Here is a 13,255-nt window from a genome sequence, read left to right on the forward strand (position 1 = left end):
GCTCTGTCTCTTTGTTTGTTTTCTTTTTTATTTTTTTTATTATTTGTTTTTCGGCTCTCACAAGCTATGCTTCAGAGTCAAAGCTAATTAACTGATTATGTTTTTTTAATACATCGAAATAAATCGAAAACAAAAGCGTGGTTACAATTAGTGACAAATAAAAAGTTAAAGAGAAAAGGGGAGAACATTTTGAGAACGTGCTAAACTCTTATAAAGCTACTGTAAATGCTAAAAAAATGAAGGAAAAAAAAACCTTATGACTCTTTCTAAGTAAAAAAATATTTATTTTGCGAGGAAAAATTAGAGTTGACAAAACATGGATTAAAAATAATAATACCCCAGGTGCTCTTAATGCTGTAAATGAGTTTTCAAATAGGACTCATGGAAAAGAGGAAGTTCCGAGCAATTTTTTAAAACTTCAAGTTGACCAATCTATAAGGGAGGTAATCAGAGTGAGTATTTTAATTTCTCGTGGACTAATTTGATTTCTTTAGGACTCAACTGAATTATCATTATGAGTTATGTGGGACTTAGAGAGGCCGTAGATGCAGTGTTAAGAGAAGAACCGTGTGGCTGTGGGGTGGGGAGATGGTGTTTCAATTAAATTTTATTCTTAGATTATTAATTGAGAAGCTCTTGAGTCACAAGACCTATGATATCTGACGTCCTAATTTCAAAACCCAGAAGTCTGAGTTTTGTCAATTAGTACAAGTGTTTTATTCCGCCGTTAAGAGCTAAAGCTTTCTCTAAACAAGTGATTGTCTAAAGGGAAGGTCCTATCCGTGTCCTATCCAAGATAAATATATTTGACGTGGTTTGTTCAAAATGACTGATTGTTTGTTTGTTTGCTTCATCTTGAGAAGACTGAGTCACTTAAACAGATAAAAAGTTAATTTGAAGAAGTTATATTGGGTATTAAAAAGATAACTTCACTCACATTGGCAGGATTATTAGTATAGATGGCGAATGACGCGTAAACGACCCACACAAATTCTGACTTTAGTGAACCCTTCCCTCAATAAATGATTATTTATATCATAAAAGTTGGAACAGAACACTTTGCACAGCAAAAACAATCTTGCTGAGCAAGGAGTAACTTAACAAAACTACAAAAGAGACTTCAACTGTTTGGTTTTAGCCTCAACTGCGACAGTTTAATTAACATAAATTTTATACTTTTCAGTTGCAGATAGCCTCACCGTATTATGAAAGAAGTGCAACTTAACAAAAGAAGAAGAAGAGCGTCTACACAAGACTCAGCGATACCCAATATAACACCAATCCCATACGGGAAAGTAGGATAAAAGGTAGTAAAGATAGATCGAGACAATATACTTGTATCATTCCTTGGATAACGGTTGTGATAGTAATAGGAAAAAGCAATTGAAATAATATTAACAGGACAGGGGAGTACTTACGGCCAGAGACTCAGCAAAAGATTTAATTATACTCATATAAACACGGGCCTACATTAATTTTGCTTTATAGGCTACTAATATTAAAACGCCACCACTTTTTTTTTTTTTTTTTAAAAAATCGTTATATGATAGAGTTTAAATAACAGAGAATAATTTATAAAAGGGTGGGATCGTAGGTTATGTGAATACTTTTGTAACATATATAACTTTTATTTGTTTATATTTCGATAACACCATAGGTTCAGTTACTACCACTACTACTGCTAACAACTTACTGCAGCACCAAACCGCCTGACGTCAACACAGCTTTGCACGCTCCTTCTCCATCCCAATCAATTCAAAGCTTACATTTTTACACCTTCCCAAGAAATTCCTATTTCACTTAAGTCTTTCCTTTCGACATCCTCCTGTTCCAACTGCGGACAATTTTTTTTCCGTTTAGCCCTAGACAGTTGGACTAAAAGCACAATCTTCGGTAATATGCCATCCTTCATCCATAGAACGTGCCCTTCATCCTTCATCCTTAGAAAGTGGGATTGACCCACACTTTTCGTAGAGCATACTATTTGAAATACGGTCAGTCAGTCGGGTACCCAAAACAATCTGTAGGTAATTTCTCTGGAAAACATCTGTGAAAATTTGGCCTTTCAGCGTCAGTAACACGGATTATTGAAAATTTTAAACAATTTGGGAAATTTGACCCTGTTACTTCGAAACTGTGCTTCGAAACTGTTACATGATTCCTCTTTATTCCCAGAAATATTTTTATTAGAAATAAATATTTATAAGGGTTTCTTGATTATTTTTAGGGGGAAATTCTTCTTTCATAACAAGGCGATTGGAAGTACGAGAGTCAATGTCTTCACTTTGTTTATAAATTTCCAAATCTGGTTAATGTAATACTTCGTTTCCCTCTTGTAGAGCAATTAGGAACACGTCAATTTTTTTTTCAAACCAGCTATTTAAATACCAATGAGGACCACACTGCCACTTCATATTCGGTTACGTGCTTCTCATAGACTTTGCCCGAGATATCTATCCCCCGCACTACCCTGCCACTTAATAGTCATTTAAAGTTGTATTCCATTGTCTTATAAAAAAAATTCCCTATCGTTCTACTTTTTGTTTAAAACAAGCTATGGCTATGTAAGTAAGTAAGTCATTCAGCATTAAACTTTTAGAGTCCACATTGTTGGTGCTGATCTCCGTTTCATGGCCCTTCAGCCAGTAAGTGTAATTGGGGGGGGGATTCGGGGCCAGCCATCCTTTTCTGTTGCACACCCTTCTTGCCTACTTTCCCTAGATTTCTCCAGGTATTTATATAGAGCTTGGTCGACTCTGGCTGAGTTTACAGAGATCCACCACTGACCCCGACCCACACCCAAATAACCGGTGACACCATGACCCGACTCCCGGCCCGTCGGAACAACAATTCCCCAAATTTGGCTAGGAATCCTTTTGGGATATGCGCCCCCTCCCCCAGACCCTATACCCTGGGTATTTCGAACCAGTCAGAGGCACAGTGTTTGCAGAGGGGTATTACAAAAACTTTACTAGGTTTAACTTCATGTTTCCATTATTATGAGAAACCCATTGTTTATGTTTGTGGGTCATTGGGGCATTTCATTTACAAACATAGTTACTGGGCCTTTCAACTGTGTTGAACAAAAAGGCAATATCAAAATTTTGATTGGATGTGTTTGGGGAAATGATGGACAGAGGCTTGTTGCCCTCTATTCACTTTTGATTCTTAAAATGGGCACTAGAACTTTCGATTTCTAATTGAATGCGCTCCTTTCGAGGTTTCTACGATAACTCCTTCTACACGAAGCGCCTTGGTCATAAAAAAACTGTTTTTGGGTAACAGGCTCATATATTCACAGATTATTTAATTATTATAAAATATTTTTTTTTACCCCCCTCCCCTAAAAATTTCTTTTAAATTTAGAAGAGGGCAAATATTGCGGGGGGGGGGGCAGTATTCGTCCCTATTTATGTCAACATAAAAACCTGAATATGGTATTTTTAGACACATTTTTCAGTTTCCACAGCATTTTCTTTTATTAGCCTATTTACTCACTAACAGCCAGTGGTGTGGCTAGGGGGGTAAAGGGGACAGTTTTCTTGGGCAAAGTCAGCGGCTTGATTCATTCACGAACATTTAGGGGATAAGGCAAAATTTAATTTTAAGTATCTAGGTGGGGGGGGGGGGTCAAAAGTTCGTCTTTTTTTTTTTTCTTAAATTGAAGAATAAAAAATACTTAGGAAATTACCCCCAAAAAAGGTATTTTTAAAAATATAAATGGAGAATATAGGGGGGAGATTCCCTCTGTAGTATGTCTTTTGCATCTTTTTATTTAGGTCAGGATAGTATTTGCTTTACAATACCTTGTTAATGAATCGATCTTGAAGTATCTTTGTTTTTCTTTTCGGTCATAACTTATTCAACTAAATCTCAGGAAGAAGTTAAGATTGCGTTAAGGTATAAAAAAGGTAAAAAGGTAATTGTACAAAAATTGATAAACATTGTTAGAGGCTATTTTTCAAATATGAGACTACAAGATAGGTATTACATTGTTATTTAGGTTACAAAATGTTTGTGTCCTCTCAGCTACAAACATCATACTAATAAAACTGCTGCTGCATTAAATTCACAAAATTAGTTTCTCGCCTTTTTTCTTTTAATAGATTTTTCTGAATCCGTCCCCGTGTAACTCCCCCCTCCCCCCGCCCCGCCCCTCATGCTTAGATCCGTTGTATACCGACTCCCTTAATAAGTAAAAGCATAGTGGAACAAAAATAACTTCTGCTACGTGCTTCTCATAGGCTTTGCCCTGGATATCTGTCACCTTTACCCCCTAGCTACGCCACTGACCGTTTGTGATAAATAGTCTAATTAAATGAAATACAGTCGTAACTGACAAAATGGGTCAATTTTCAATTCGAAAAAGTCCATTCTTAGACATAACTTACACTTAGGGGAGGAGATTGCCCCCCCCAGGGACAAAATGTAGGAGGGGGAGCTTTGGATAATAACCCGATTATGAGCCGCCCTAAAACTTGAAACTCTTTTAATTGTTGGGCATCACTTAATCAAATTATCAAGATTTTTTTTTTTTTACAATCCCCACTAAAATGTGAACGTTATTTTAATAAGTAAAATTAAAAATTGCAACGTCGAACGGGGGGTTTTGAGGGGGGGGGGGGAGGGCAAAGCCCCCCTTACATCCGTAATAATTGTTTTGTTTAAAATTTTTATGTCGTATTTTACTTTTTTGAAAAAAAGTGAGTTTGGTCTTGCACGCTTGTTATTATGAAATCAGAATGAAAGTTGATTTTTTATTTTATAGTTCATTTATTGTGATAATTTAAAAAGTAGTTCCAAATATAAAGTGATAAGTGAGGAAAACCATATCGAAACCAAGATGAACACACAATTGCATAAAATCGTCATTCAACTGAAGTTCTCATGGACTGTAAGATCACTCCCTGCCCCTGAAAACCCCGTTTTCCCAAGATGTACCTGATAGAAGTTTTGAGATATCCGTCTTGCTCAAAACAATCCAACAGTTAGATAATTATAACTAATGGGTTGAGGAAAACCCCCAAAGCCAGTAGGACAAGGTCTGTTTGTGATGCAAGTTACCCATTTTTAACATATAAGGTGTTAAGAAAAGAAGACATATTAGGTCCTGAATAAAAAAAAGATAATAGACTATTGAGGCGAAACTTTAAAGAACTGTTGAGAGGGATGTTAAACACAATCAAAAGAAACTATGTGCTTTTTCGTTATGAAAAAGAAGCATCAGCAACGTTTAAGGAATGACTGGGGCAATAGACGTTGAGACTTTCAAGGAATGTTGAAGGGATGTTGATCGAAGATCGGAGGTCAACCAGTCCCCCTTTCCTTGCCCTGTTTAAGTGATCCTTCTCCTCTACAATTATAAAATTTTTAGTTTTCATTTTATTTAAACTAGTCCAATGATCTAATTACTGTGCCTCCTTGAAATCTAGGAGAAATAGCAATTAGATCCTCTACGATGTATACTAAATCATTAGGCACTTTGTATATCAATGTTACTAAAAGGGTATATATGAAATATTTTAGGACTGGTTAAAGGAATTCACTTTGTACTTTCAGGACCACTATTCCCACTACTGCTGCAGTTGTGATTGTGAATACTTATGATTGTGACTATGACTGCTTGAAACTGCTTGCAGTTTTACTTCTTGGAACTTCGACCACCTCTATTTTATACCAGTATCTTGTCCACTATGTGCATCAAGGTTGTCAACTGGGTTTACCTGCAATACCTCAGGAGCGGGAAAGGGTAATAGCTACTTTTGTGACTGCAACTGCGTCTACTTGTGGCAACGACGATCTTCAACTACAACAATAACTACTTGGGACTAACTGCAAGTGCAACTATTTATGACTGGCTAAGTCAATTATTATCTGCTACTCTGACTACTTGCACCTTCGACTAGGAGAAAAACAACCCTTAAAATTGAAGGAATCTTAATGAAAACAACACTATCGAATTAAGCGTATCATAGAACTCCACTGTAGAAGTTTCCAGGTCCTATTTTTAAAAATATGGAATTTTGCTAAATCTAGAAATCTCTTTACGCTAAATCTACGCTAAACTAAATCTAGAAAAGTTACATTAAAAGGTTTTACGGGGGAGGAGGGGGTCTGTAATTTTTCCGCTCAATTAATTCGTGAATTTATGCTTCCGAACTATTCAAAAAAGAACAAGCTTACATTACTAAAAATGCAGTCGTAAATAGTAAAGTTTTTGGTTGAATATATTTTTAAGGTTTTCAGCTTTTCAAATTTAATTGAACTGCTCGGTCAACCTAAATCAATGTAATATAAAGGTAAATTGGATCGGAAACTGATATTAGTAATAATGTCAATTTAGTCAAACTTAATTTTAACAGATTATCTGGTGTTATTATCTCGTAATTTTTCTTTAAAATGACTTCAAAGGGTATGTCAAGAGCGCTGGAAGGAGAAAACGACTTATCCCATTGTCAGGGTTTATGTAACTTGTTCTTTCAGGACTAGATAACCTAAGTATACCATTTTTCAGAAAAAAAAAACAACATCAAGGCGATTTGGAAATAAAATACATACATGACCATACAATACATAAACCATACAAAATACATACAAGCATAGAAACACAATTACTGCTCATTGAAAGATTAAAGATGTATTGTCGAATTATTATCATTACCATCTTTATTTTTCAAATCTGTTTTTCCATTCTGTTATAATTATTATTCTATTGTACCATTTTTGGCTGATTATTTCTGTTGTGCAGTTTCTATTAATCTTGACTGTCATCTCTTTGATCAAAATTTGCACCTTTCAGTCTTGAACTTGCACACCCTGTAGCATCCACCATCTATGGTGTTGAGCTTCCACTGTTCTATGTTGTCCAAACTAATTGCCTATCAGTAAAGGCAGCAGTTCTTTTCCTGTTAGGATTCAAGAAGATTTATTACGTGAGCAAAACTCATTTCTATCTCTCTCTCTTTCTTTACAAAAAAGAGAAGAGGTAAAAAGGGGGTAAGTTTTGAATAGATTGGGATGGAAGAAAAGTGTGTGCATCTGAGTTGGTCGTTGGTAGTCTGGTTGTAGAGTGAGTTTTGGGTAGTTGTAGTAGAAGTATTAGTTTATTATTAAAGCCTTTATTTTCTTTGATCTTAATTGATAATTTATTAATGTATATATTTATGCAATTAATACTATGAAAATATTTGGATCTGTAAATTTGTAAGATCTGTAAATATTTGGATTATAATGTAAAGATAAAATCAAAGTTAGAACGATGTTGGGATTCAGTAATCCGAACAATTCTTACGCTAGAATAACTTCAGATAATACCATAAAATTAATATTAAATTGAATGTCATTAAATTAATACAAAGTTTTATCTACTGTAAAAGTCAGCTTATTGATCGTGGCCCAGCTTAGAAACAGCTGAACAGAAAAAAGAAAAAAGAAAAAAAGGAAAGAGAACCTAAACAAAGCCACAAACAGTTATTCTTACACTTGCCCGATGACTTTTGTCCGAATGCAAATTGTCTTTAAAAGATAGTAGCAAATAATAAATTTTATGAATGGCACTGTCATTTAGACCACGGTAAAGTTTTTGAATTCAGGCTTGAGTCAGTTAATAAAAACCTATGAATTTTCACGATATAAGTGTAAAACTTCTACTGCTATTACTAAAAACTCACTTCGACACCAAACCGCCGCAGGCCAGCCCAGCTACGCACGCTCCTTCTCCATCCAACTTTATTTACTACCTTTTTGCACTCTCTTAGGAAGTTCTCATTTCTCGTAAATTAATTCTTACAACCTCCTTCTACCCAATTCTGGTAAGACCTGTTTTTAGTTTGGCCCTAGATTAGTTTGGCCCTAGATTAGTTTGGCCAGAAAGGATGATATTCAGCAATCTGTCATCCGGAGAAGGTATCCCAACCATCTCAACCTTTCATTATAGTCCTGAAAAGTGGGATAGAAGCTTATTTCTGAACACACAGTTCAGATTTTGAATGAAGCTCAGTCACACGGGTACCCAATACAACTCAAAGACAATTCTTCTGAAAAATACTTAATAAATCATTTCTGTATCTGGAATGTCCATTTTTAGAAACCTACCTGACAATTGTTGTCAGTGCAGCTTTCAATATCCTAATTCAGGTCATCAGGCTTATCTTCCCATTTTTCCTAACTTTTTTTGACCGTAAAAACACGTCCTTGGGCTATGTTATACTACTTCTAAAATGTTCATTGTATCCACCATATTTACTAATAGCACTATCTAGGTAAGTTTAGCTATTCCCCTGATCGATCTTCTTGTTACCCAAGATAAATTTTTCGATTTCACCTATTTAACTTAACTCTAACAGTTTTATTGTCAAACGCTTGAAACGGTCATGCAGATCAGTGGCAGTTCTGTCACAACAAAAGATAAGGCAGTAGGCAAAACACTCACAGCCTTAGCCATCTTCATACAAGTTAATTTTTTAATTTGAAATATCCCAAACAGATTCATACTAAAACCTAAGATATTAAAATGTCCAGATTTCAAAAAAAAGTTTAAAAGAAAATAACCAAGTTCAAATTGAAGAAAGTAACTTTAAAAGCATCAGAAAGTAAAAATAATAATGATTATATAATAATAATGAAATAAAAAAGAATAATTCTTGACAGACTAGGGAACGAAACTATTTGCGTAACGCGTATGTCGTGCTGACCGGCTGAATTTTAGATTCAGCTAATTGTTGCAGGAGTGGTTTGCGCGAAGGGAGATGTTGAGGGGGGGGGGGGGATTTCACGAAGCCGCATATAAGCCAACATACCGACACTAAAATTAAAATTTATTTCATCACGGCGTTCCGAAAGAGTTGTAAGGGAAAATTGTTTTAAAGGAGAGCAATAAGGGACTTTAGGAGATCCAGAAACTACCAGAAGATCTCGGCATTGAATTCTTTTAATGCTATTCTTCTTGTCATAAGTCAGGCTGTAATGCCAAACGGGAAAAGCATATTCTACCAGTGGCTGGGTAAACGTAAGAAAATACGCAATAAGTGCCGGGTTGGGACGCCAAACCCCCGCCATATTCCCAGCTAATGCAAACTATTTTCACTAATATTAGTTTTCGAGCCTATTCTTACTCACTAATCTAACAAAATATTCAAAAATCATTCATTTTGCTAACATTTTCGTCTAAAATGGTCAAATCATCAGCATAATCTAAGTATTGGCGATTTATACTTACCGATTTGATTTTGTCCTCTCAAATGGGCTTTGCAGTCTCCATTATGACAAAATAGATTAAAATGATATGTTTAAATGAGTGTAGAGCACAATCTTGATTCAATACGAAACCTGCTACGAACCTCGTTTCCTACCTGAAACCTATTAGCGTGTATTTATGTGGTATACTTTACAATACTAACTTTGCTAGAGCTCTTCCATCGGCTGAATCAAACTGCTCTTAATCTGTAAAGTTAAGGACCAGTTCATTAAAGTTAAGGGGTCTGATAACTGATACTGTTCTCAATTATTAATCTAGGAATAAAAACTTCGTCTACCTATCCTCTGCCCTTCTTAAACCCGACCTAAAACCATACTCTTTCTCTGTTTGAACTATCTACTGCATCTTAAGTCTAAAAGTATCATCATAATTTATTTCTGATTATTTTATTTATTTATATGATGAATTATATGATTATATTGTATGATGAATATAATTTATTTATTATGATATTACCTCTAATTTATCTCTTAATCCATCCTTATTATTTTTCAATCCTTGAGTATTGTCTTTAATTTTTTTGCAAAATGATTATTCCTTCAACTGTCACAAACTATTTAATCATAATTTGATTGTTTCTTGTCACTCTATCACGGTTTAGCACAATCTCGAACTTCTGCCCATCTCTCCAACTCTTTCGTGTCACTAATTATCCATATTTTTAACTGGGAGAAGTCCAGATTGACCATGAGCACCCATAGGCTGAATTCCAGGGGGGGCTATAATAGAAAGATTTCTATAATAGAAATCTCAAAACAAAAATAAAAAAATAAGGCAGCATCATTCAAGCAGGAAGAGGGGCTGGCGCCCCCTCCTGCCCCCCCCCGTATGGGTGCCCATTAAAATGACTTCTGTCTCTCAGTTTTCTACCGTGCCAATACAATATTCTGTTGATAATTCTGTTTGGCTGTATCTTCTAGATCTTAAGCAATTCTATCCTTGGTCTTCACTTCACCACCACCTCAATTCATTTTAAATGCTCTCTCTACTTTTCCTGCATTCCCCTTGTTTTTATATGATCAATCACTCAAATTCTTCTTGTACAAGGCCGGTTTCTTCTCGTGTCCTTATTTTGTCCCTAAGACTGTGTTTTAATTTTTTAGCTTAATATTATTTTATGGCTTCCAATCGCATGCTTCATAAAGTAGCAATATTTTATTATAACATTAATCAACACAATCTACTCAATGAATTTCTTATTGCCTAAGTAACTGGATACTCAATCTAGTTTTTTGAATTGCTTCAGTATTTCTGAGCTCTTCAGATTTGGCTGGAGTGATGTCTGGAAATGACCTAAAACCTCCAGGGTTAGCAATGGAGGTGACTTTCTTTGCTGGTGGGATGGAGGATGAAGATTTTTAAGCCAGCTGGTTTCTGGAAATTTATTGATATGGCTGGCTTTCATCCAAATATTTGTTTTGTGTATTATTTTCATGTTTTAATAGTTGTCGGTTTTAAGTTGTCGAAAATTAGTAGAGCTCGGGTAAGGGTAAAAGGCACACAAATTTTTTTATGACATTTTTCTCGTCATATATGTAAAATCAGACTTCTTCTGATTTTGGGCAGCACGAATCTATAGACCATGGTCTGAACTGAAATATCACAAGAGAGATAGTCAATTGTGAATTTCTCTGACCAAGGAAATTCACTCTTTCTCCACAGCGTCTCCGCTTGGATTTTTTAACCTTTGAATACTTTCTTCTGGCTGTTTTAAGATTCATTTAAAAAGATATTTTTGAGCATTGATTGTAATTTATTGTTGTTTTTAAGGAATCTTTCTAAAGAAACTGCCAATAAATGTGGCGAAATCGAAAGCGATAACTGGTGGTTCAAAAGATTTATTTTAAGTCTAGAAAGTTAAATGTTCAAGCTCCCATTTGAAGTGTTGTCCTCCAGCAATGTCTGGAATGCTTTTTTCTTGTAAATTTCGTTATTTTCTTTTCACTTTTTAGATTAGGCTTTTATTTTTTTCACTTCACTCACTAAAAAGTGTATAATCTTGAAATAATTAATCGTTATGAATCTCTTCAGGTTTGTCAAAGATATGTGAAGAAGAGGACAGTTCCTGTTATTGATCTTAGGATAAAATTGAAAATTAGTAGAGCTCGGGTAAGTTTTCTAATCTAGTATGCTCTTACTATTTTATTTAATTGCCTTTTTATGCTATAGTTGGGTTTTGTTGAAAAATCTGTTTTTGGAAGATTTTTCAAGATGGACAATCAAGGAGAACGATAATCTATCCTAAAGGAAAGATTGCCAGAACATCATCAAAGAAATACTTTTTTAATGCCTTCACGTTTTCCTGTTGTTTCTTCAAAATACTTACTTTAATAGCCAGGAGCATCTCCCATAAGCGAGGCTCGCACCCTCGGCCCTATATTTTTGCTAGGTAAGAAATTGGTGCCGAGTAATGATGGTAAATTTTCTAAACATTTTATCATAACTGGGCTCAAATTCTTACAGACAAACTCTTTATAGGGAAAACCAATAATGTTTTTTTTCAGCACATTATATTGTTTAAGGATAAAAAATTCACACATTTAACAATATATAACTTTCAAAGATTGTCTTCTTACAATATCTTTCTCTTCCCTATCTTACTGGTCAATAAAAAACATTTTAATATTCATAATTTAATTATTATATAGAATAGTCCATCAATAGTAGCATTGACAGTCAATTTATTTTAGACAGTTCGTGGTAACGAACTATAAGTAAGGAGCGATATATTAAAAGAATGGGATTTCTTTGCTGATTTTAAATATATAAATTTCATTTAGTTTAGTCTTACCCAGCAAAGGTTACGAGCCTGAGAATGAAGAAAGATCACGGTTGTGTTTATTATTTTTTTTTCCAAGTGGTAATTGTATCTACCGAATGGTCCTAGAATATCGTGAGAGGGTTCGTTCGAACAGAAATTAAGAATTCTATTGCCCTTAATAAGTAACCAAAAAGATTGGGGGATAACTGGACCCTCTCCCCCACCCCTTTTATCCCTAACATCGTCCGACAAAATTTTTAAGATAGCCATTTTCTTCATCATAGTCTACAGGCCCAATCACTGTGTCTGTGGATATAACATGACCCCCCCCCCACAGTCCAAGGGGAAAGATTTTTAAGTTTCAAAAATTGCCTATTGTTACCGCATAGTATTTGTTATTGGGAAGCATGCATACATTTTAGGGTGGGAAGACGAATTTTCTTTTTTTCACGGAGGAACTTTCCATATTGAGGGACCTTTTTCAGGGGGTGAACGTGTCAGAGGAAATTATACACTGGAGAAATTCGCCAGAATTCCTATACAAAATCCTTTTATATTGCTTGCTCTCTCTTTTCCGTCTCAATTTTAGTTGTTCAGGGTAATTGTCCTGGGTAAATTTTCACCGGGGTGGAATTGTCTAGAGGATATATCCGTGGAGGGTAAAATATATATATATATAAAGCTAAAATAGATTAAAACAAAATATATAATTTACAGTTACTTACATTTACAATTTGCAGCTACCTTCATCAAACCACGAAAGTAACTGGATTAAAAAATTTAAAATAATAAATGAACTAGAAATATATTATTGCCCTACCTTACATAAAATGTCAACGTAAAAAATTTAAGTTTGGATGTTTCATGATAAACATTTTATTTACTTAGAAAACACAAAGAAATTTCTAGTAAAACTTTCACTTAACATGGAATGTTAACGTAAAACTTCAGGTTTTGACACTGTTCTCCCCTTACAATGCTTAAAATATAAAAAAAATATATAGTCACCTATATATTAAAATATATTTAAGATTAATATTTATATATTAATAACTATGCTAGTAAAATATATTTAATATATTTCATATTAAAATTTAGTAAAATATATTTTACTAAATTAAATAATTAAAGTATATATAGTAAAATATATTAAAATATATTTAGTCACCTGAAGTTTTTTTTCTTCAGTTTTGCAACACTTTATTGCCAGTCGACCAAAAATAGACAAAGTCTAATAA

At 34.5% G+C, this 13,255-nt stretch overlaps 1 long non-coding RNA gene across 2 annotated transcripts in view; it reads left to right on the forward strand.

The window, feature by feature from the left end:
• The first annotated feature begins 1,226 nt into the window (after window positions 1-1,226).
• The window catches only part of LOC148939739 (uncharacterized), a 93,979-nt gene continuing 81,950 nt past the window's right edge, over window positions 1,227-13,255 (forward strand). For both annotated transcript variants that reach the window (XR_016143540.1, XR_016143541.1), the window contains exons 1-2: window positions 1,227-1,307; window positions 11,288-11,365. This is a non-coding gene — a long non-coding RNA (uncharacterized LOC148939739). The remainder of the gene's footprint in view (window positions 1,308-11,287; window positions 11,366-13,255) is intronic.

This window comes from Artemia sp. Qi Xiang Cuo, chromosome 21, assembly GCF_049724085.1.
Source record: "Artemia sp. Qi Xiang Cuo chromosome 21, ASM4972408v1, whole genome shotgun sequence".
In the NCBI taxonomy this organism is placed as follows: domain Eukaryota; kingdom Metazoa; phylum Arthropoda; class Branchiopoda; order Anostraca; family Artemiidae; genus Artemia; species Artemia sp. Qi Xiang Cuo.